Below are 25,484 nucleotides of genomic sequence, written 5' to 3'. Positions count from 1 at the left end.
CCCTCGAAGACTTAGAATGCCCACTCGAAGACTTAGAATGCCCCCCTCGAAGATTTAGAATGCCCCCTCGAAGACTTAGACTTCCCTTCTCGAAGACTTTGAATGCCCTCCTCGAAGACTTAGAACGCTCCCCTCCAAGACTTAGAACGCCTGCCCCGAAAACTTAGAACGCCCCCCCGAAGACATAGAACGCCTTCCTCGAAGACGTAGAACGCCCCCCTCGAAGACATAGAACGTCCCCGCGAAGACTTAGAACGCCCCCTCGAACATTTAGAATGCCCCCTCGAAGACTTAGAATTCCCTTCTCGAAGACTTAGAGCGCCCTCCTCGAAGACGTAGAACGCGCCCACTCGAAGACTTAGAACGCCCCCTCGAAGACTTAGAATCCTTTCCAAGACTTAGAACGCCCCCTCGAACATTTAGAATGCCCCCTCGAAGACTTAGAATTCCCTTCTCGAAGACTTAGAGCGCCCTCCTCGAAGACTTAGAACGCCCCCCGAAGTCTTAGAACGCCACCCTCCAAGACTTAGAACGACCCTCTCGAAGACTTAGATCGCCCCCTCGAAGACTTAGAACGCTCCCCTCGAAGACTTAGAACGCCCCCTCGAAGAATTGGAACGGCCCCTTCGAAGACTTAGAACGTCCCCGCGAAGACTTAGAACGCCCCCCTCGAAGACTTAGAACGCCACCTCGAAGACTTGGAATCCTTTCCAAGACTTAGAACGCCCCCTCGAACATTTAGAATGCCCCCTCGAAGACTTCGAATTCCCTTCTCGAAGACTTAGAACGCCCTCCTCGAAGACGTAGAACGCCCTCCTCGAAGACTTAGAACGCCCCCCTCGAAGACTTAGAATCCTTTCCAAGACTTAGAACGCCCCCTTGAACATTTAGAATGCCCTCTCGAAGACATAGAATTCCCTCCTCGAAGACGTAGAACGCCCCCACGCGAAGACTTAGAACGCCCCCCTCGAAGACTTAGAACGCCCCCTTCGAAAACTTAGAACGTCCCCCTCGAAGACACAGAACGCCCCCCTCGAAGACTTAGATCGCCCCCTCGAAGACTTAGAACGCCCCGCTCGAAGACTTAGAACGCCCCCTCGAACACTTAGAACGCCCCCTTCGAAGACTTAGAAAGCCCCCCTCGAAGACTTAGCACGCCCCCTCGAAGATTTAGGATGCCCCCCTCGGAGACTTATGACGCCCCCTCGAAGACTTAAAACGCACCCCTCGAAGATTTTGATCGCCCCCTCGAAGACTTAGAATGCCCCCTCGAAAACTTAGAATCCCTTCGAAGAGTTAGAATGTCCCCTCGCCCCTCGAAGACTTAGAATGCCCCCTCGAAGACTAAGAACGCCCCCTCTTAGAATTAGAACGGCCCCTCGAAGACTTAGAACGCCCCCTCGAAAACTTAGAACGCCGCCTTCGAAGAGTTAGAACGCCGCCTAGAAGACTTAGAGCGCCCCCTCGAAGTCTTAGAATGTCCCCTTGCCCCCAAGAAAACTTAGAACGCCCCCTCGAAGACTTAGAACGCCCTCTCGAAGACTTAGAACGCCCTCTCGAAGACTTAGAATCCTTTCCAAGACTTAGAACGCCCCCTCGAACATTTAGAATGCCCTCTCGAAGACTTCGAATTCCCTTCTCGAAGACTCAGAACGCCCCCCCTCGAAGACATAGAACGCCCCCCTCGAAGACTTAGAATCCTTTCCAAGACTTAGAACGCCCCCTTCGAAGACTTAGAACGACCCCTCGAAGACATAGAACGCCCCCCTCGAAGACTTAGATCGCCCCCTCGAAGACTTAGAACGCCCCGCTCGAAGACTTAGAACGCCCCCTCGAAGACTTGGAACGCCCCCTTCGAAGACTTAGAACGCCCCGTCGAAGATTTAGAATGCCACTCGAAGACTTAGAATCCTTTTCAAGACTTAGAATGCCCCCTCGAAAATGTAGAACGCCCCCTCGAAAATTTAGAATGCCCCCTCGAAGACTTAGAACGCTCCCCTCCAAGACTTAGAACGCCTCCCCCGAAGACTTAGAACGCCCCCCGAAGACATCGAACGCCTTCCTCGAAGACGTAGAACGCCCCCCTTGAAGACTTAGAACCCCCCCTCGAAGACTTAGAACGGCCCCCTCGAAGACATAGAACGCCCCCCTCGAAGACTTAGATCGCCCCTTCGAAGACGTAGAACGCCCCGCTTGAAGACTTAGAACGCCCCCTCTAAGACTTAAAACGCCCCCTTCGAAGACTTAGAACGCCCCCGCGAAGACTTAGAACGCCCACCTCGAAGATTTTGATCGCCCCCTCGAAGAATTAGAATGCCCCCTCGAAGACTTAGAATCCCTTCGAAGACTTACAATGTCCCCTCCCCCCTCCAAGACTTAGAACGCCCCCTCCGAAGACTTAGAACGCCCCCCGGAGTCTTAGAACGCCACCCTCCAAGACTTAGAACGACCCTCTCGAAGACTTCGATCGCCCCCTCGAAGAATTAGAACGCCCCGCTCGAAGACTTAGAACGCCCCCTGGAAGAATTGGAACGGCCCTTTCGAAGACTTAGAACGTCCCCGCGAAGACTTAGAACGCCCCCCTCGAAGACTTAGAACGCCCCCTCGAAGACTTGGAATCCCTTCCAAGACTTAGAACGCCCCCTCGAACATTTAGAATGCCCCCTCGAAGACTTCGAATTCCCTTCTCGAAGACTTAGAACGCCCTCCTCGAAGACGTAGAACGCCCCCCCTCGAAGACTTAGAACGCCCCCCTCGAAGACTTAGAACACCCCCTTCGAAGACTTAGAACGTCCCCCTCGAAGACACAGAACGCCCCCCTCGAAGACTTACATCGCCCCCTCGAAGACTTAGAACGCCCCGCTCGAAGACTTAGAACGCCCCCTCGAAGACTTAACTTAGAACGCCCCCTCGAAGACTTAGAACGCCCCCTTCGAAGACTTAGAACGTCCCCGCGAAGACTTGGAATCCTTTCCAAGACCTAGAACGCCCCCTCGAACATTTAGAATGCCCCCTCGAAGACTTCGAATTCCCTTCACGAAGACTCAGAACGCCCTCCTCAAAGACGTAGAACGCCTCCACTCGAAGACTTAGAACGCCCCCCTCGAAGACTTAGAACGCCCCCTTCGAAGACTTAGAATGTCCCCCTCGAAGACACAGAACGCCCCCCTCGAAGACTTAGATCGCCCCCTCGAAGACTTAGAACGCCCCGCTCGAAGACTTAGAACGCCCCCTCGAAGACTTAGAACGCCCCCTTCGAAGATTTAGAACGCCCCCGCGAAGACTTAGAAAGCCCCCTTGAAGACTTAGCACGCCCCCTCGAAGATTTAGGATGCCCCCCTCGGAGACTTATGACGCCCCCCTCGAAGACTTTAAACGCACCCCTCGAAGATTTTGATCGCCCTCTCGAAGACTCAGAATGCCCCCTCGAAGACTAAGAACGCCCCCTCTTAGATTTAGAACGGCCCATCGAAGACTTAGAACGCCCCTTTGAAAACTTAGAACGCCCCCTTCGAAGAGTTAGAACGCCCCCTAGAGAACTTAGAACGCCCCCTCGAAGTCTTAGAATGTCCCCTTGCCCCCAAGAAGACTTAGAACGCCCCCTCGAAGACTTAGAACGCCTTCTCGAAGACTTAGAACGCCCTCTCGAAGACTTAGAATCCTTTCCAAGACTTAGAACGCCCCATCGAACATTTAGAATGCCCCCTCGAAGACTTCGAATTCCCTTCTCGAAGACTCAGAACGCCCTCCTCAAAGACGTAGAACGCCCCCCCTCGAAGACTTAGAACGCCCCCCTCGAAGACTTAGATCGCCCCCTCGAAGACTTAGAACGCCCCGCTCGAAGACTTAGAACGCCCCCTCGAAGACTTGGAACGCCCCCTTCGAAGACTTAGAACGCCCCGTCGAAGACTTAGAATACCCAGTCGAAGATTCAGAATGCCCCCTCGAAGACTTAAAATCCCTTCGAAGACTTAGAATGTCCCCTCGCCCCTCGAAGACTTAGAATGCCCACTCGAAGACTTAGAATGCCCCCCTCGAAGATTTAGAATGCCCCCTCGAAGACTTAGACTTCCCTTCTCGAAGACTTTGAATGCCCTCCTCGAAGACTTAGAACGCTCCCCTCCAAGACTTAGAACGCCTGCCCCGAAAACTTAGAACGCCCCCCCGAAGACATAGAACGCCTTCCTCGAAGACGTAGAACGCCCCCCTCGAAGACATAGAACGTCCCCGCGAAGACTTAGAACGCCCCCTCGAAGACTTAGAATCCTTTCCAAGACTTAGAACGCCCCCTCGAACATTTAGAATGCCCCCTCGAAGACTTAGAATTCCCTTCTCGAAGACTTAGAGCGCCCTCCTCGAAGACGTAGAACGCGCCCACTCGAAGACTTAGAACGCCCCCCTCGAAGAATTAGAACGCCCCCTCGAAGACTTAGAACGCCCCCTCGAAGACTTAGAACGTCCCCTCGAAGACTTAGAACGCCCCCCTCGAAGACTTAGAACGGCCCCCTCGAACACATAGAACGCCCCCCTCGAAGACTTAGATCGCCCCCTCGAAGACTTAGAACGCCCCGCTCGAAGACTTAGAACGCCCCCTCGAAGACTTAGAACGCCCTCTCGAAGACTTAGATCGCCCCCTCGAAGAATTCGAACGCCCCGCTCGAAGACTTAGAACGCCCCCTGGAAGAATTGGAACGGCCCCTTCGAAGACTTAGAACGTCCCCGCGAAGACTTAGAACGCCCCCCTCGAAGACTTAGAACGCCCCCTCGAAGACTTGGAATCCCTTCCAAGACTTAGAACGCCCCCTCGAACATTTAGAATGCCCCCTCGAAGACTTCGAATTCCCTTCTCGAAGACTTAGAACGCCCTCCTCGAAGACGTAGAACGCCCCCCCTCGAAGACTTAGAACGCCCCCCTCGAAGACTTAGAACACCCCCTTCGAAGACTTAGAACGTCCCCCTCGAAGACACAGAACGCCCCCCTCGAAGACTTACATCGCCCCCTCGAAGACTTAGAACGCCCCGCTCGAAGACTTAGAACGCCCCCTCGAAGACTTAACTTAGAACGCCCCCTCGAAGACTTAGAACGCCCCCTTCGAAGACTTAGAACGTCCCCGCGAAGACTTGGAATCCTTTCCAAGACTTAGAACGCCCCCTCGAACATTTAGAATGCCCCCTCGAAGACTTCGAATTCCCTTCTCGAAGACTCAGAACGCCCTCCTCAAAGACGTAGAACGCCCCCACTCGAAGACTTAGAACGCCCCCCTCGAAGACTTAGAACGCCCCCTTCGAAGACTTAGAACGTCCCCCTCGAAGACACAGAACGCCCCCCTCGAAGACTTAGATCGCCCCCTCGAAGACTTAGAACGCCCCGCTCGAAGACTTAGAACGCCCCCTCGAAGACTTAGAACGCCCCCTTCGAAGATTTAGAACGGCCCCGCGAAGACTTAGAAAGCCCCCTTGAAGACTTAGCACGCCCCTCGAAGATTTAGGATGCCCCCCTCGGAGACTTATGACGCCCCCCTCGAAGACTTTAAACGCACCCCTCGAAGATTTTGATCGCCCTCTCGAAGACTCAGAATGCCCCCTCGAAGACTAAGAACACCCCCTCTTAGATTTAGAACGGCCCATCGAAGACTTAGAACGCCCCCTCGAAAACTTAGAACGCCCCCTTCGAAGAGTTAGAACGCCCCCTAGAGAACTTAGAACGCCCCCTCGAAGTCTTAGAATGTCCCCTTGCCCCCAAGAAGACTTAGAACGCCCCCTCGAAGACTTAGAACGCCCTCTCGAAGACTTAGAACGCTCTCTCGAAGACTTAGAATCCTTTCCAAGACTTAGAACGCCCCCTCGAACATTTAGAATGCCCCCTCGAAGACTTCGAATTCCCTTCTCGAAGACTCAGAACGCCCTCCTCAAAGACGTAGAACGCCCCCCCTTGAAGACATAGAACGCCCCCCTCGAAGACATAGAACGCCCCCCTCGAAGACTTAGATCGCCCCCTCGAAGACTTAGAACGCCCGCTCGAAGACTTAGAACACCCCCTCGAAGACTTGGAACGCCCCTTTCGAAGACTTAGAACGCCCCGTCGAAGACTTAGAATACCCAGTCGAAGATTCAGAATGCCCCCTCGAAGACTTAGAATCGCTTCGAAGACTTAGAATGTCCCCTCGCCCCTCGAAGACTTAGAATGCCCACTCGAAGACTTAGAATGCCCCCCTCGAAGATTTAGAATGCCCCCTCGAAGACTTAGACTTCCCTTCTCGAAGACTTTGAATGCCCTCCTCGAAGACTTAGAACGCTCCCCTCCAAGACTTAGAACGCCTCCCCCGAAAACTTAGAACGCCCCCCCCGAAGACATAGAACGCCTTCCTCGAAGACGTAGAACGCCCCCCTCGAAGACTTAGAACGTCCCCGCGAAGACTTAGAACGCCCCCTCGAAGACTTAGAATCCTTTCCAAGACTTAGAACGCCCCCTCGAACATTTAGAATGCCCCCTCGAAGACTTCGAATTCCCTTCTCGAAGACTTAGAACGCCATCCTCGAAGACGTAGAACGCCCCCCCTCGAAGACTTAGAACGCCCCCCTCGAAGACTTAGAATCCTTTCCAAGACTTAGAAAGCCCCCTTGAACATTTAGAATGCCCCCTCGAAGACATAGAATTCCCTTCTCGAAGACTTAGAACGCCCTCCTCGAAGACGTAGAACGCCCCCCTCGAAGACTTAGAACGCCCCGCTCGAAGACTTAGAACGCTTCCTCGAAGACTTAGAACGCCCTCTTCGAAGACTTAGGACGCCCCCCTCGGAGACTTATGACGCCCCCCTCGAAGACTTAAAACGCCCCCCTCGAAGACTTTGATCGCACCCTCGAAGACTTAGAATGCCCCCTCGAAAACTTAGAATCCCTTCGAAGACTTAGAATGTCCCCTCGCCCCTCGAAGACTTAGAATGCCCCCTCGAAGACTAACAACGCCCCCTCTTAGACTTAGAACTGCCCCTCGAAGACTTAGAACACCCCCTCGAAAACTTAGAACGCTCCCCTCGAAGAGTTAGAACGACCCCTAGAAGACTTAGAACGCCCCCTCGAAGTCTTAGAATGTCCCCTTCCCCCCAAGAAGACTTTGAACCTTCCCTCGAAGACTTAGAACGCCCCCACGAAGACTTAGAACCTCCCCCTCGAAGACTTAGAACGCGCCCTCAAAGACTTAGAATCCTTTCCAAGACTTAGAACGCCCCTCTCATAGACATAGAACGCCCCCCTCGAAGACATAGAACGCCCCCCTCGAAGACATAGATCGCCCCCTCGAAGACTTAGAACGCCCCGCTCGAAGACTTAGAACGCCCCCTCGAAGACTTGGAACGCCCCCTTCGAAGACTTAGAACGCCCGGCTCGAAGACTTAGAACGCCCCCCTCGAAGACTTAGAATCCTTTCCAAGACTTAGAACGCCCCTCTCGAAGACATAGAACGCCCCCCTCGAAGACTTAGATCGCCCCCTCGAAGACTTAGAACGCCCGCTCGAAGACTTAGAACGCCCCCTCGAAGACTTAGAACGTCCCCTCGAGACTTAGAACGCCCCCCTCGAAGACTTAGAACGCCCCCCTCGAAGACTTAGAACGCCCCGCTCGAAGACTTAGAACGCTTCCTCGAAGACTTAGAACGCCCTCTTCGAAGACTTAGAACGCCCCCGCGGAAACTTAGAACGCCTCCCTCGAAGACTTAGCACGCCCCCTCGAAGACTTAGGACGCCCCCCTCGGAGACTTATGACGCCCCCTCGAAGACTTAAAACGCCCCCCTCGAAGACTTTGATCGCACCCTCGAAGACTTAGAATGCCCCCTCGAAAACTTAGAATCCCTTCGAAGACTTAGAATGTCCCCTCGCCCCTCGAAGACTTAGAATGCCCCCTCGAAGACTAACAACGCCCCCTCTTAGACTTAGAACTGCCCCTCGAAGACTTAGAACACCCCCTCGAAAACTTAGAACGCTCCCCTCGAAGAGTTAGAACGACCCCTAGAAGACTTAGAACGCCCCCTCGAAGTCTTAGAATGTCCCCTTCCCCCCAAGAAGACTTTGAACCTTCCCTCGAAGACTTAGAACGCCCCCACGAAGACTTAGAACCTCCCCCTCGAAGACTTAGAACGCGCCCTCAAAGACTTAGAATCCTTTCCAAGACTTAGAACGCCCCTCTCGAAGACATAGAACGCCCCCCTCGAAGACATAGAACGCCCCCCTCGAAGACTTAGATCGCCCCCTCGAAGACTTAGAACGCCCCGCTCGAAGACTTAGAACGCCCCCTCGAAGACTTGGAACGCCCCCTTCGAAGACTTAGAACGCCCCGCTCGAAGACTTAGAACGCCCCCCTCGAAGACTTAGAATCCTTTCCAAGATTTAGAACGCCCCTCTCGAAGACATAGAACGCCCCCCTCGAAGACATAGAACGCCCCCCTCGAAGACTTAGATCGCCCCCTCGAAGACTTAGAACGCCCGCTCGAAGACTTAGAACGCCCCCTCGAAGACTTGGAACGCCCCCTTCGAAGACTTAGAACGCCCCGTCGAAGACTTAGAATACCCAGTCGAAGATTCAGAATGCCCCCTCGAAGACTTAGAATCCCTTCGAAGACTTAGAATGTCCCCTCGCCCCTCGAAGACTTAGAATGCCCACTCGAAGACTTAGACTGCCCCCCTCGAAGATTTAGAATGCCCCCTCGAAGACTTAGACTTCACTTCTCGAAGACTTTGAATGCCCTCCTCGAAGACTTAGAACGCTCCCCTCCAAGACTTAGAACGCCTCCCCCGAAAACTTAGAACGCCCCCCGAAGACATAGAACGCCTTCCTCGAAGACGTAGAACGCCCCCCTCGAAGACTTAGAACGTCCCCGCGAAGACTTAGAACGCCCCCCTCGAAGACTTAGAATCCTTTCCAAGACTTAGAACGCCCCTCTCGAAGACATACAACGCCCCCCTCGAAGACATAGAACGCCCCCCTCGAAGACTTAGATCGCCCCCTCGAAGACTTAGAACGCCCCGCTCGAAGACTTAGAACACCCCCTCGAAGACTTGGAACGCCCCCTTCGAAGACTTAGAACGCCCCGCTCGAAGACTTAGAACGCCCCTCTCGAAGACTTAGAATCCTTTCCAAGACTTAGAACGCCCCTCTCGAAGACATAGAACGCCCCCCTCGAAGACATAGAACGCCCCCCTCGAAGACTTAGATCGCCCCCTCGAAGACTTAGAACGCCCGCTCGAAGACTTAGAACGCCCCCTCGAAGACTTGGAACGCCCCTTTCGAAGACTTAGAACGCCCCGTCGAAGACTTAGAATACCCAGTCGAAGATTCAGAATGCCCCCTCGAAGACTTAGAATGTCCCCTCGCCCCTCGAAGACTTAGAATGCCCACTCGAAGACTTAGAATGCCCCCCTCGAAGATTTAGAATGCCCCCTCGAAGACTTAGACTTCCCTTCTCGAAGACTTAGAACGCCCCCTCGAAGACTTGGAACGCCCCCTTCGAAGACTTAGAATACCCAGTCGAAGATTCAAAATGCCCCCTCGAAGACTTAGAATCCCTTCGAAGACTTAGAATTCCCCCCTCGAAGATTTAGAATGCCCCTCGAAGACTTAGAATCCTTTTCAAGACTTAGAATGCCCCCTCGAAAATTTAGAACGCCCCCTCGAAAATTTAGAATGCCCCCTCGAAGACTTAGAACGCTCCCCTCCAAGACTTAGAACGCCTCCCCCGAAGACTTAGAACGCCCCCCGAAGACATAGAACGCCTTCCTCGAAGACGTAGAACGCCCCCTCGAAGACTTAGAACGCCCCCCTCGAAGACTTAGAACGGCCCCCTCGAAGACATAGAACGCCCCCCTCGAAGACTTAGATCGCCCCCTCGAAGACGTACAACGCCCCGCTCGAAGACTTAGAACGCCCCCTCTAAGACTTAAAACGCCCCCGCGAAGACTTAGAACGCCCCCCTCGAAGACTTTGATCGCCCCCTCGAAGAATTAGAATGCCCCCTCGAAGACTTACAATGTCCCCTCCCCCCTCCAAGACTTAGAACGCCCCCTCCGAAGACTTAGAACGCCCCCCGAAGTCTTAGAACGCCACCCTCCAAGACTTAGAACGACCCTCTCGAAGACTTAGATCGCCCCCTCGAAGAATTAGAACGCCCCGCTCGAAGACTTAGAACGCCCCCTGGAAGAATTGGAACGGCCCCTTCGAAGACTTAGAACGTCCCCGCGAAGACTTAGAACGCCCCCCTCGAAGACTTAGAACGCCCCCTCGAAGACTTGGAATCCTTTCCAAGACTTAGAACGCCCCCTCGAACATTTAGAATGCCCCCTCGAAGACTTCGAATTACCTTCTCGAAGACTTAGAACGCCCTCCTCGAAGACGTAGAACGCCCCCCCTCGAAGACTTAAAACGCCCCCCTCGAAGACTTAGAATCCTTTCCAAGACTTAGAACGCCCCTTGAACATTTAGAATGCCCCCTCGAAGACATAGAACTCCCTTCTCGAAGACTTAGAACGCCCTCCTCGAAGACGTAGAACGCCCCCACTCGAAGACTTAGAACGCCCCCCTCGAAGACTTAGAACGCCCCCTTCGAAGACTTAGAATGTCCCCCTCGAAGACACAGAACACCCCCCTCGAAGACTTACATCGCCCCTCGAAGACTTAGAACGCCCCGCTCGAAGACTTAGAACGCCCCCCTCGAAGAATTAACTTAGAACGCCCCCTCGAACACTTAGAACGCCCCCTTCGAAGACTTAGAACGCCCCCGCGAAGACTTAGAAAGCCCCCCTCGAAGACTTAGCACGCCCCCTCGAAGATTTAGGATGCCCCCCTCGGAGACTTATGACGCCCCCCTCGAAGACTTTAAACGCACCCCTGGAAGATTTTGATCGCCCTCTCGAAGACTTAGAATGCCCCCTCGAAAACTTAGAATCCCTTCGAAGAGTTAGAATGTCCCCTCGCCCCTCGAAGACTTAGAATGCCCCCTCGAAGACTAAGAACGCCCCCTCTTAGAATTAGAACGGCCCATCGAAGACTTAGAACGCCCCCTCGAAAACTTAGAACGCCCCCTTCGAAGAGTTAGAACGCCCCCTAGAAGAATTAGAACGCCCCCTCGAAGTCTTAGAATGTCCCCTTGCCCCCAAGAAGACTTAGAACGCCCCCTCGAAGACTTAGAACGCCCCCTCGAAGACTTAGAACGCCCTCTCGAAGACTTAGAACGCCCTCTCGAAGACTTAGAATCCTTTCCAAGACTTAGAACGCCCCCTCGAACTTTTAGAATGCCCTCTCGAAGACTTCGAATTCCCTTCTCGAAGACTCAGAACGCGCTCCTCAAAGACGTAGAACGCCCCCCCTCGAAGACTTAGAACGCCCCCCTCGAAGACTTAGAATCCTTTCCAAGACTTAGAACGCCCCTCTCGAAGACACAGAACGCCCCCCTCGAAGACATAGAACGCCCCCCTCGAAGACTTAGATCGCCCCCTCGAAGACTTAGAACGCCCCGCTCGAAGACTTAGAACGCCCCCTCGAAGACTTGGAACGCCCCCTTCGAAGACTTAGAACGCCCCGCTCGAAGACTTAGAACGCCCCCCTCGAAGAGTTAGAACGACCCCTAGAAGACTTAGAACGCCCCCTCGAAGACTTAGAACGCCCCCACGAAGACTTAGAACGCCCCCCTCGAAGACTTAGAACGCGCCCTCGAAGACTTGGAACGCCCCCTTCGAAGACTTAGAACGCCCCGTCGAAGACTTAGAATACCCAGTCGAAGATTCAGAATGCCCCCTCGAAGACTTAGAATCCCTTCGAAGACTTAGAATGTCCCCTCGCCCCTCGAAGACTTTGAATGCCCACTCGAAGACTTAGAATTCCCTTCTCGAAGACTTTGAATGCCCTCCTCGAAGACTTAGAACGCTCCCCTCCAAGACTTAGAACGCCTCCCCCGAAGACATAGAACGCCCCCCCGAAGACATAGAACGCCTTCCTCGAAGACGTAGAACGCCCCCTCGAAGACTTAGAACGCCCCCCTCGAAGAGTTAGAACGGCCCCCTCGAAGACATAGAACGCCCCCCTCGAAGACTTAGATCGCCCCATCGAAGACGTAGAAAGCCCCGCTCGAAGACTTAGAACGCCCCCTCTAAGACTTAAAACGCCCCATTCGAAGACTTAGAACGCCCCCGCGAAGACTTAGAACGCCCCCTCGAAGACTTTGATCGCCCCCTCGAAGAATTAGAATGCCCCCTCGAAGACTTAGAATCCCTTCGAAGACTTAGAATCCCTTCGAAGACTTACAACGTCCCCTCCCCCTCCAAGACTTAGAACGCCCCCTCCGAAGACTTAGAACGCCCCCCGAAGTCTTAGAACGCCACCCTCCAAGACTTAGAACGACCCTCTCGAAGACTTAGATCGCCCCCTCGAAGACTTAGAACGCCCCGCTCGAAGACTTAGAACGCCCCCTCGAAGAATTGGAACGGCCCCTTCGAAGACTTAGAACGTCCCCGCGAAGACTTAGAACGCCCCACTCGAAGACTTAGAACGCCACCTCGAAGACTTGGAATCCTTTCCAAGACTTAGAACGCCCCCTCGAACATTTAGAATGCCCCCTCGAAGACTTCGAATTCCCTTCTCGAAGTCTTAGAACGCCCTCCTCGAAGACGAAGAACGCCCCCCCTCGAAGACTTACAACGCCCCCCTCGAAGACTTAGAATCCTTTCCAAGACTTAGAACGCCCCCTTGAACATTTAGAATGCCCCCTCGAAGACATAGAATTCCCTCCTCGAAGACGTAGAACGCCCCCACTCGAAGACTTAGAACGCCCCCCTCGAAGACTTAGAACGCCCCCTTCGAAAACTTAGAACGTCCCCCTCGAAGACACAGAACGCCCCCCTCGAAGACTTAGATCGCCCCCTCGAAGACTTAGAACGCCCCGCTCGAAGACTTAGAACGCCCCTTCGAAGACTTAGAACGCCCCCTTCGAAGACTTAGAAAGCCCCCCTCGAAGACTTAGCACGCCCCCTCGAAGATTTAGGATGCCCCCCTCGGAGACTTAGGACGCCCCCCTCGAAGACTTAAAACGCACCCCTCGAAGATTTTGATCGCCCCCTCGAAGACTTAGAATGCCCCCTCGAAAACTTAGAATCCCTTCGAAGACTTAGAATGTCCCCTCGCCCCTCGAAGACTTAGAATGCCCCCTCGAAGACTAAGAACGCCCCCTCTTAGAATTAGAACGGCCCCTCGAAAACTTAGAACGCCCCCTCGAAAACTTAGAACTCCGCCTTCGAAGAGTTAGAACGCCGCCTAGAAGACTTAGAGCGTCCCCTCGAAGTCTTAGAATGTCCCCTTGCCCCCAAGAAGACTTAGAACGCCCCCTCGAAGACTTAGAACGCCCTCTCGAAGACTTAGAACGCCCTCTCGAAGACTTAGAATCCTTTCCAAGACTTAGAACGCCCCCTCGAACATTTAGAATGCCCCCTCGAAGACTTCGAATTCCCTTCTCGAAGACTCAGAACGCCCCCCCTCGAAGACTTAGAACGCCCCCCTCGAAGACTTAGAATCCTTTCCAAGACTTAGAACGCCCCCCTCGAAGACTTAGAACGACCCCCTCGAAGACATAGAACGCCCCCCTCGAAGACTTAGATCGCCCCCTCAAAGACTTAGAACGCCCCGCTCGAAGACTTAGAACGCCCCCTCGAAGACTTAGAACGCCCCCTTCGAAGACTTAGAACGCCCCGTCGAAGATTTAGAATGCCCCTCGAAGACTTAGAATCCTTTTCAAGACTTAGAATGCCCCCTCGAAAATGTAGAACGCCCCCTCGAAAATTTAGAATGCCCCCTCGAAGACTTAGAACGCTCCCCTCCAAGACTTAGAACGCCTCCCCCGAAGACTTAGAACGCCCCCCCCGAAGACATCGAACGCCTTCCTCGAAGACGTAGAACGCCCCCCTCGAAGACTTAGAACCCCCCTCGAAGACTTAGAACGGCCCCCTCGAAGACATAGAACGCCCCCCTCGAAGACTTAGATCGCCCCCTCGACGACGTAGAACGCCCCGCTTGAAGACTTAGAACGCCCCCTCTAAGACTTAAAACGCCCCCTTCGAAGACTTAGAACGCCCCCGCGAAGACTTAGAACGCCCCCCTCGAAGATTTTGATCGCCCCCTCGAAGAATTAGAATGCCCCCTCGAAGACTTAGAATCCCTTCGAAGACTTACAATGTCCCCTCCCCCCTCCAAGACTTAGAACGCCCCCTCCGAAGACTTAGAACGCCCCCCGGAGTCTTAGAACGCCACCCTCCAAGACTTAGAACGACCCTCTCGAAGACTTAGATCGCCCCCTCGAAGAATTAGAACGCCCCGCTCGAAGACTTAGAACGCCCCCTGGAAGAATTGGAACGGCCCTTTCGAAGACTTAGAACGTCCCCGCGAAGACTTAGAACGCCCCCCTCGAAGACTTAGAACGCCCCCTCGAAGACTTGGAATCCCTTCCAAGACTTAGAACGCCCCCTCGAAGACTTAGAACACCCCCTTCGAAGACTTAGAACGTCCCCCTCGAAGACACAGAACGCCCCCCTCGAAGACTTACATCGCCCCCTCGAAGACTTAGAACGCTCCGCTCGAAGACTTAGAACGCCCCCTCGAAGACTTAACTTAGAACGCCCCCTCGAAGACTTAGAACGCCCCCTTCGAAGACTTAGAACGTCCCCGCGAAGACTTGGAATCCTTTCCAAGACATAGAACGCCCCCTCGAACATTTAGAATGCCCCCTCGAAGAATTCGAATTCCCTTCTCGAAGACTCAGAACGCCCTCCTCAAAGACGTAGAACGCCCCCACTCGAAGACTTAGAACGCCCCCCTCGAAGACTTAGAACGCCCCCTTCGAAGACTTAGAACGTCCCCCTCGAAGACACAGAACGCCCCCCTCGAAGACTTAGATCGCCCCCTCGAAGACTTAGAACGCCCCGCTCGAAGAATTAGAACGCCCCCTCGAAGACTTAGAACGCCCCCTTCGAAGATTTAGAACGCCCCCGCGAAGACTTAGAAAGCCCCCTTGAAGACTTAGCACGCCCCCTCGAAGATTTAGGATGCCCCCCTCGGAGACTTATGACGCCCCCCTCGAAGACTTTAAACGCACCCCTCGAAGATTTTGATCGCCCTCTCGAAGACTCAGAATGCCCCCTCGAAGACTAAGAACGCCCCCTCTTAGATTTAGAACGGCCCATCGAAGACTTAGAACGCCCCCTCGAAAACTTAGAACGCCCCCTTCGAAGAGTTAGAACGCCCCCTAGAGAACTTAGAACGCCCCCTCGAAGTCTTAGAATGTCCCCTTGCCCCCAAGAAGACTTAGAACGCCCCCTCGAAGACTTAGAACGCCCTCTCGAAGACTTAGAACGCCCTCTCGAAGACTTAGAACGCCCTCTCGAAGACTTAGAATCCTTTCCAAGACTTAGAACGCCCCCTCGAACATTTAGAATGCCCCCTCGAAGACTTCGAATTCCCTTCTCGAAGACTCAGAACGCGCTCCTCAAAGACGTAGAACGCCCCCCCTCGAAGACTTAGAACGCCACCCTCGAAGACTTAGAATCCTCTCCAAGACTTAGAACGCCCCTCTCGAAGACATAGAACGCCCCCCTCGAAGACATAGAACACCCCCCTCGAAGACTTAGATCGCCCCCTCGAAGACTTAGAACGCCCCGCTCGAAGACTTAGAACGCCCCCTCGAAGACTTGGAACGCCCCCTTCGAAGACTTAGAACGCCCCCCTCGAAGACTTAGAACGCCCCCCTCGAAGACTTAGAATCCTTTCCAAGACTTAGAACGCCCCTCTCGAAGACATAGAACGCCCCCCTCGAAGACATAGAACGCCCCCCTCGAAGACTTAGATCGCCCCCTCGAAGACTTAGAACGCCCGCTCGAAGACTTAGAACGCCCCCTCGAAGACTTGGAACGCCCCCTTCGAAGACTTAGAACGCCCCGTCGTAGACTTAGAATACCCAGTCGAAGATTCAGAATGCCCCCTCGAAGACTTAGAATCCCTTCGAAGACTTAGAATGTCCCCTCGCCCCTCGAAGACTTAGAATGCCCACTCGAAGACTTAGAATGCCCCCCTCGAAGATTTAGAATGCCCCCTCGAAGACTTAGACTTCCCTTCTCGAAGACTTTGAATGCCCTCCTCGAAGACTTAGAACGCTCCCCTCCAAGTCTTAGAACGCCTCCCCCGAAAACTTAGAACGCCCCCCCGAAGACATAGAACGCCTTCCTCGAAGACGTAGAACGCCCCCCTCGAAGACTTAGAACGTCCCCGCGAAGACTTAGAACGCCCCCCTCGAAGACTTAGAATCCTTTCCAAGACTTAGAACGCCCCTCTCGAAGACATAGAACGCCCCCCTCGAAGACATAGAACGCCCCCCTCGAAGACTTAGATCGCCCCCTCGAAGACTTAGAACGCCCCGCTCGAAGACTTAGAACACCCCCTCGAAGACTTGGAACGCCCCCTTCGAAGACTTAGAACGCCCCGCTCGAAGACTTAGAACGCCCTTCTCGAAGACTTAGAATCCTTTCCAAGACTTAGAACGCCCCTCTCGAAGACATAGAACGCCCCCCTCGAAGACATAGAACGCCCCCCTCGAAGACATAGATCGCCCCCTCGAAGACTTAGAACGCCCGCTCGAAGACTTAGGACGCCCCCTCGAAGACTTGGAACGCCCCTTTCGAAGACTTAGAACGCCCCGTCGAAGACTTAGAATACCCAGTCGAAGATTCAGAATGCCCCCTCGAAGACTTAGAATCCCTTCGAAGACTTAGAATGTCCCCTCGCCCCTCGAAGACTTAGAATGCCCACTCGAAGACTTAGAATGCCCCCCTCGAAGATTTAGAATGCCCCCTCGAAGACTTAGACTTCCCTTCTCGAAGACTTTGAATGCCCTCCTCGAAGACTTAGAACGCTCCCCTCCAAGACTTAGAACGCCTCCCCCGAAAACTTAGAATCCTTTCCAAGACTTAGAACGCCCCCTTGAACATTTAGAATGCCCCCTCGAAGACATAGAATTCCCTTCTCGAAGACTTAGAACGCCCTCCTCGAAGACGTAGAACGCCCCCCTCGAAGACTTAGAACGTCCCCGCGAAGACTTAGAACGCCCCCTCGAAGACTTAGAATCCTTTCCAAGACTTAGAACGCCCCCTCGAACATTTAGAATGCCCCCTCGAAGACTTCGAATTCCCTTCTCGAAGACTTAGAACGCCATCCTCGAAGACGTAGAACGCCCCCCTCGAAGACTTAGAACGCCCCCCTCGAAGACTTAGAATCCTTTCCAAGACTTAGAACGCCCCCTTGAACATTTAGAATGCCCCCTCGAAGACATAGAATTCCCTTCTCGAAGACTTAGAACGCCCTCCTCGAAGACGTAGAACGCCCCCCTCGAAGACTTAGAACGCCCTCCTCGAAGACATAGAACGCCCCCACTCGAAGACTTAGAACGCCCCCCTCGAAGACTTAGAACGCCCCCTCGAAGACTTAGAACGCCCCCTCGAAGACTTAGAACGTCCCCTCGAGACTTAGAACGCCCCCCTCGAAGACTTTGATCGCACCCTCGAAGTCTTAGAATGTCCCCTTCCCCCCAAGAAGACTTAGAACCTTCCCTCGAAGACTTAGAACGCCCCCACGAAGACTTAGAACCTCCCCCTCGAAGACTTAGAACGCGCCCTCGAAGACTTAGAATCCTTTCCAAGACTTAGAACGCCCCTCTCGAAACATAGAACGCCCCTTTCGAAGACATAGAACGCCCCCCTCGAAGATTTAGATCGCCCCCTCGAAGATTTAGAACGCCCCGCTCGAAGACTTAGAACGCCCCCTCGAAGACTTGGAACGCCCCCTTCGAAGACTTAGAACGCCCCGTCGAAGACTTAGAATACCCAGTCGAAGATTCAGAATGCCCCCTCGAAGACTTAGAATCCCTTCGAAGACTTGGAATTCCCCCCTCGAAGATTTAGAATGCCCCTCGAAGACTTAGAATCCTTTTCAAGACATAGAATGCCCCCTCGAAAATTTAGAACGCCCCCTCGAAAATTTAGAATGCCCCCTCGAAGGCTTAGAACGCTCCCCTCCAAGACTTAGAACGCCTCCCCCGAAGACTTAGAACGCCCCCCGAAGACATAGAACGCCTTCCTGGAAGACGTAGAACGCCCCCTCGAAGACTTAGAACGCCCCCCTCGATGACTTAGAACGGCCCCCTCGAAGACATAGAACGCCCCCCTCGAAGACTTAGATCGCCCCCTCGAAGACGTACAACGCCCCGCTCGAAGACTTAGAACGCCCCCTCTAAGACTTAAAACGCCCCCGCGAAGACTTAGAACGCCCCCCTCGAAGACTTTGATCGCCCCCTCGAAGAATTAGAATGCCCCTCGAAGACTTAGAATTCCTTCGAAGACTTACAATGTCCCCTCCCCCCTCCAAGACTTAGAACGCCCCCTCCGAAGATTTAGAACGCCCCCCGAAGTCTTAGAACGCCACCCTCCAAGACTTAGAACGACCCTCTCGAAGACTTAGATCGCCCCCTCGAAGAATTAGAACGCCCCGCTCGAAGACTTAGAACGCCCCCTGGAAGAATTGGAACGGCCCCTTCGAAGACTTAGAACGTCCCCGCGAAGACTTAGAACGCCCCCCTCGAAGACTTAGAACGCCCCCTCGAAGACTTGGAATCCTTTCCAAGACTTAGAACGCCCCCTCGAACATTTAGAATGCCCCCTCGAAGACTTCGAATTACCTTCTCGAAGACTTAGAACGCCCCCTCGAAGACTTAGAACGCCCCGCTCGAAGACTTAGAACGCCCCCTCGAAGACTTAGATCGCCCCCTCGAAGACTTAGAACGCCCCGCTCGAAGACTTAGAACGCCCCATCGAAGACTTAGAACGCCCTCTTCGAAGACTTATGACGCCTCCCTCGAAGACTTAAAACGCCCCCCTCGAAGACTTTGATCGTACCCTCGAAGACTTAGAATGCCCCCTCGAAAACTTAGAATCCCTTCGAAGACTTAGAATGTCCCCTCGCCCCTCGAAGACTTAGAATGCCCCCTCGAAGAGTAACAACGCCCCCTCTTAGACTTAGAACGGCCCCTCGAAGACTTAGAACGCCCCCTCGAAAACTTAGAACGCCCCCCTCGAAGAGTTAGAACGACCCCTAGAAGACTTAGAACGCCCCCTCGAAGACTTAGAACGCCCCCACGAAGACTTAGAACGCCCCCCTCGAAGACTTAGAACGCGCCCTCGAAGACGTGGAACGCCCCCTTCGAAGACTTAGAACGCCCCGTCGAAGACTTAGAATACCCAGTCGAAGATTCAGAATGCCCCCTCGAAGACTTAGAATCCCTTCGAAGACTTAGAATGTCCCCTCGCCCCTCGAAGACTTTGAATGCCCACTCGAAGACTTAGAATTCCCTTCTCGAAGACTTTGAATGCCCTCCTCGAAGACTTAGAACGCTCCCCTCCAAGACTTAGAACGCCCCCACGAAGACTTAGAACGCCCCCCTCGAAGACTTAGAACGCGCCCTCGAAGACTTGGAACGCCCCCTTCGAAGACTTAGAACGCCCCGTCGAAGACTTAGAATACCCAGTCGAAGATTCAGAATGCCCCCTCGAAGACTTAGAATCCCTTCGAAGACTTAGAATGTCCCCTCGCCCCTCGAAGACTTTGAATGCCCACTCGAAGACTTAGAATTCCCTTCTCGAAGACTTTGAATGCCATCCCCGAAGACATAGAACGCCCCCCCCGAAGACATAGAACGCCTTCCTCGAAGACGTAGAACGCCCCCCTCGAAGACTTAGAACGCCCCCCTCGAAGAGTTAGAACGGCCCCCTCGAAGACATAGAACGCCCCCCTCGAAGACTTAGATCGCCCCCTCGAAGACGAAGAAAGCCCCGCTCGAAGACTTAGAACGCCCCCTCTAAGACTTAAAACGCCCCATTCGAAGACTTAGAACGCCCCCGCGAAGACTTAGAACGCCCCCCTCGAAGACTTTGATCGCCCCCTCGAAGAATTAGAATGCCCCCTCGAAGACTTAGAATCCCTTCGAAGACTTACAATGTCCCCTCCCCCTCCAAGACTTAGAACGCCCCCTCCGAAGACTTAGAACGCCCCCCGAAGTCTTAGAACGCCACCCTCCAAGACTTAGAACGACCCTCTCGAAGACTTAGATCGCCCCCTCGAAGACTTAGAACGCTCCCCTCGAAGACTTAGAACGCCCCCTCGAAGAATTGGAACGGCCCCTTCGAAGACTTAGAACGTCCCTGCGAAGACTTAGAACGCCCCCCTCGAAGACTTAGAACGCCACCTCGAAGACTTGGAATCCTTTCCAAGACTTAGAACGCCCCCTCGAACATTTAGAATGCCCCCTCGAAGACTTCGAATTCCCTTCTCGAAGACTTAGAACGCCCTCCTCGAAGACGTAGAACGCCCTCCTCGAAGACTTAGAACGCCCCCCTCGAAGACTTAGAATCCTTTCCAAGACTTAGAACGCCCCCTTGAACATTTAGAATGCCCTCTCGAAGACATAGAATTCCCTCCTCGAAGACGTAGAACGCCCCCACTCGAAGACTTAGAACGCCCCCCTCGAAGACTTAGAACGCCCCCTTCGAAAACTTAGAACGTCCCCCTCGAAGACACAGAACGCCCCCCTCGAAGACTTAGATCGCCCCCTCGAAGACTTAGAACGCCCCGCTCGAAGACTTAGAACGCCCCCTCGAACACTTAGAACGCCCCCTTCGAAGACTTAGAAAGCCCCCCTCGAAGACTTAGCACGCCCCCTCGAAGATTTAGGATGCCCCCCTCGGAGACTTATGACGCCCCCTCGAAGACTTAAAACGCACCCCTCGAAGATTTTGATCGCCCCCTCGAAGACTTAGAATGCCCCCTCGAAAACTTAGAATCCCTTCGAAGACTTAGAATGTCCCCTCGCCCCTCGAAGACTTAGAATGCCCCCTCGAAGACTAAGAACGCCCCCTCTTAGAATTAGAACGGCCCCTCGAAGACTTAGAACGCCCCCTCGAAAACTTAGAACGCCGCCTTCGAAGAGTTAGAACGCCGCCTAGAAGACTTAGAGCGCCCCCTCGATGTCTTAGAATGTCCCCTTGCCCCCAAGAAAACTTAGAACGCCCCCTCGAAGACTTAGAACGCCCTCTCGAAGACTTAGAACGCCCTCTCGAAGACTTAGAATCCTTTCCAAGACTTAGAACGCCCCCTCGAACATTTAGAATGCCCTCTCGAAGACTTCGAATTCCCTTCTCGAAGACTCAGAACGCCCCCCCTCGAAGACATAGAACGCCCCCCTCGAAGACTTAGAATCCTTTCCAAGACTTAGAACGCCCCCTTCGAAGACTTAGAACGACCCCTCGAAGACATAGAACGCCCCCCTCGAAGACTTAGATCGCCCCCTCGAAGACTTAGAACGCCCCGCTCGAAGACTTAGAACGCCCCCTCGAAGACTTGGAACGCCCCCTTCGAAGACTTAGAACGCCCCGTCGAAGATTTAGAATGCCCCTCGAAGACTTAGAATCCTTTTCAAGACTTAGAATGCCCCCTCGAAAATGTAGAACGCCCCCTCGAAAATTTAGAATGCCCCCTCGAAGACTTAGAACGCTCCCCTCCAAGACTTAGAACGCCTCCCCCGAAGACTTAGAACGCCCCCCGAAGACATCGAACGCCTTCCTCGAAGACGTAGAACGCCCCCCTTGAAGACTTAGAACCCCCCCTCGAAGACATAGAACGGCCCCCTCGAAGACATAGAACGCCCCCCTCGAAGACTTAGATCGCCCCTTCGAAGACGTAGAACGCCCCGCTTGAAGACTTAGAACGCCCCCTCTAAGACTTAAAACGCCCCCTTCGAAGACTTAGAACGCCCCCGCGAAGACTTAGAACGCCCACCTCGAAGATTTTGATCGCCCCCTCGAAGAATTAGAATGCCCCCTCGAAGACTTAGAATCCCTTCGAAGACTTACAATGTCCCCTCCCCCCTCCAAGACTTAGAACGCCCCCTCCGAAGACTTAGAACGCCCCCCGGAGTCTTAGAACGCCACCCTCCAAGACTTAGAACGACCCTCTCGAAGACTTCGATCGCCCCCTCGAAGAATTAGAACGCCCCGCTCGAAGACTTAGAACGCCCCCTGGAAGAATTGGAACGGCCCTTTCGAAGACTTAGAACGTCCCCGCGAAGACTTAGAACGCCCCCCTCGAAGACTTAGAACGCCCCCTCGAAGACTTGGAATCCCTTCCAAGACTTAGAACGCCCCCTCGAACATTTAGAATGCCCCCTCGAAGACTTCGAATTCCCTTCTCGAAGACTTAGAACGCCCTCCTCGAAGACGTAGAACGCCCCCCCTCGAAGACTTAGAACGCCCCCCTCGAAGACTTAGAACACCCCCTTCGAAGACTTAGAACGTCCCCCTCGAAGACACAGAACGCCCCCCTCGAAGACTTACATCGCCCCCTCGAAGACTTAGAACGCCCCGCTCGAAGACTTAGAACGCCCCCTCGAAGACTTAACTTAGAACGCCCCCTCGAAGACTTAGAACGCCCCCTTCGAAGACTTAGAACGTCCCCGCGAAGACTTGGAATCCTTTCCAAGACTTAGAACGCCCCCTCGAACATTTAGAATGCCCCCTCGAAGACTTCGAATTCCCTTCACGAAGACTCAGAACGCCCTCCTCAAAGACGTAGAACGCCTCCACTCGAAGACTTAGAACGCCCCCCTCGAAGACTTAGAACGCCCCCTTCGAAGACTTAGAACGTCCCCCTCGAAGACACAGAACGCCCCCCTCGAAGACTTAGATCGCCCCCTCGAAGACTTAGAACGCCCCGCTCGAAGACTTAGAACGCCCCCTCGAAGACTTAGAACGCCCCCTTCGAAGATTTAGAACGCCCCCGCGAAGACTTAGAAAGCCCCCTTGAAGACTTAGCACGCCCCCTCGAAGATTTAGGATGCCCCCCTCGGAGACTTATGACGCCCCCCTCGAAGACTTTAAACGCACCCCTCGAAGATTTTGATCGCCCTCTCGAAGACTCAGAATGCCCCCTCGAAGACTAAGAACGCCCCCTCTTAGATTTAGAACGGCCCATCGAAGACTTAGAACGCCCCTTTGAAAACTTAGAACGCCCCCTTCGAAGAGTTAGAACGCCCCCTAGAGAACTTAGAACGCCCCCTCGAAGTCTTAGAATGTCCCCTTGCCCCCAAGAAGACTTAGAACGCCTCCTCGAAGACTTAGAACGCCTTCTCGAAGACTTAGAACGCCCTCTCGAAGACTTAGAATCCTTTCCAAGACTTAGAACGCCCCATCGAACATTTAGAATGCCCCCTCGAAGACTTCGAATTCCCTTCTCGAAGACTCAGAACGCCCTCCTCAAAGACGTAGAACGCCCCCCTCGAAGACTTAGAACGCCCCCCTCGAAGACTTAGATCGCCCCCTCGAAGACTTAGAACGCCCCGCTCGAAGACTTAGAACGCCCCCTCGAAGACTTGGAACGCCCCCTTCGAAGACTTAGAACGCCCCGTCGAAGACTTAGAATACCCAGTCGAAGATTCAGAATGCCCCCTCGAAGACTTAAAATCCCTTCGAAGACTTAGAATGTCCCCTCGCCCCTCGAAGACTTAGAATGCCCACTCGAAGACTTAGAATGCCCCCCTCGAAGATTTAGAATGCCCCCTCGAAGACTTAGACTTCCCTTCTCGAAGACTTTGAATGCCCTCCTCGAAGACTTAGAACGCTCCCCTCCAAGACTTAGAACGCCTGCCCCGAAAACTTAGAACGCCCCCCCGAAGACATAGAACGCCTTCCTCGAAGACGTAGAACGCCCCCCTCGAAGACATAGAACGTCCCCGCGAAGACTTAGAACGCCCCCTCGAAGACTTAGAATCCTTTCCAAGACTTAGAACGCCCCCTCGAACATTTAGAATGCCCCCTCGAAGACTTAGAATTCCCTTCTCGAAGACTTAGAACGCCCTCCTCGAAGACTTAGAACGCCCCCCCTCGAAGACTTAGAACGCCCCCCTCGAAGACTTAGAATCCTTTCCAAGACTTAGAACGCCCCCTTGAACATTTAGAATGCCCCCTCGAAGACATAGAATTCCCTACTCGAAGACTTAGAGCGCCCTCCTCGAAGACGTAGAACGCGCCCACTCGAAGACTTAGAACGCCCCCCTCGAAGACTTAGAACGCCCCCTCGAAGACTTAGAACGCCCCCTCGAAGACTTAGAACGTCCCCTCGAAGACTTAGAACGCCCCCCTCGAAGACTTAGAACGGCCAACTCGAACACATAGAACGCCCCCCTCGAAGACTTAGATCGCCCCCTCGAAGACTTAGAACGCCCCGCTCGAAGACTTAGAACGCCCCCTCGAAGACTTAGAACGCCCTCTCGAAGACTTAGATCGCCCCCTCGAAGAATTAGAACGCCCCGCTCGAAGACTTAGAACGCCCCCTGGAAGAATTGGAACGGCCCCTTCGAAGACTTAGAACGTCCCCGCGAAGACTTAGAACGCCCCCCTCGAAGACTTAGAACGCCCCCTCGAAGACTTGGAATCCCTTCCAAGACTTAGAACGCCCCGTCGAACATTTAGAATGCCCCCTCGAAGACTTCGAATTCCCTTCTCGAAGACTTAGAACGCCCTCCTCGAAGACGTAGAACGCCCCCCCTCGAAGACTTAGAACGCCCCCCTTGAAGACTTAGAACACCCCCTTCGAAGACTTAGAACGTCCCCCTCGAAGACACAGAACGCCCCCCTCGAAGACTTACATCGCCCCCTCGAAGACTTAGAACGCCCCGCTCGAAGACTTAGAACGCCCCCTCGAAGACTTAACTTAGAACGCCCCCTCGAAGACTTAGAAAGCCCCCTTCGAAGACTTAGAACGTCCCCGCGAAGACTTGGAATCCTTTCCAAGACTTAGAACGCCCCCTCGAACATTTAGAATGCCCCCTCGAAGACTTCGAATTCCCTTCTCGAAGACTCAGAACGCCCTCCTCAAAGACGTAGAACGCCCCCACTCGAAGACTTAGAACGCCCCCCTCGAAGACTTAGAACGCCCCCTTCGAAGACTTAGAACGTCCCCCTCGAAGACACAGAACGCCCCCCTCGAAGACTTAGATCGCCCCCTCGAAGACTTAGAACGCCCCGCTCGAAGACTTAGAACGCCCCCTCGAAGACTTAGAACGCCCCCTTCGAAGATTTAGAACGCCCCCGCGAAGACTTAGAAAGCCCCCTTGAAGACTTAGCACGCCCCCTCGAAGATTTAGGATGCCCCCCTCGGAGACTTATGACGCCCCCCTCGAAGACTTTAAACGCACCCCTCGAAGATTTTGATCGCCCTCTCGAAGACTCAGAATGCCCCCTCGAAGACTAAGAACGCCCCCTCTTAGATTTAGAACGGCCCATCGAAGACTTAGAACGCCCCCTCGAAAACTTAGAACGCCCCCTTCGAAGAGTTAGAACGCCCCCTAGAGAACTTAGAACGC

This window comes from Stegodyphus dumicola, chromosome 10, assembly GCF_044657685.1.
Source record: "Stegodyphus dumicola isolate Sdum_Otavi_A_Nest chromosome 10, ASM4465768v1".
Taxonomy (NCBI): Eukaryota; Metazoa; Arthropoda; class Arachnida; order Araneae; family Eresidae; genus Stegodyphus; species Stegodyphus dumicola.
The sequence above is the reverse complement of the archived record's forward strand: the minus strand, read 5'-3'. Positions refer to the sequence as shown.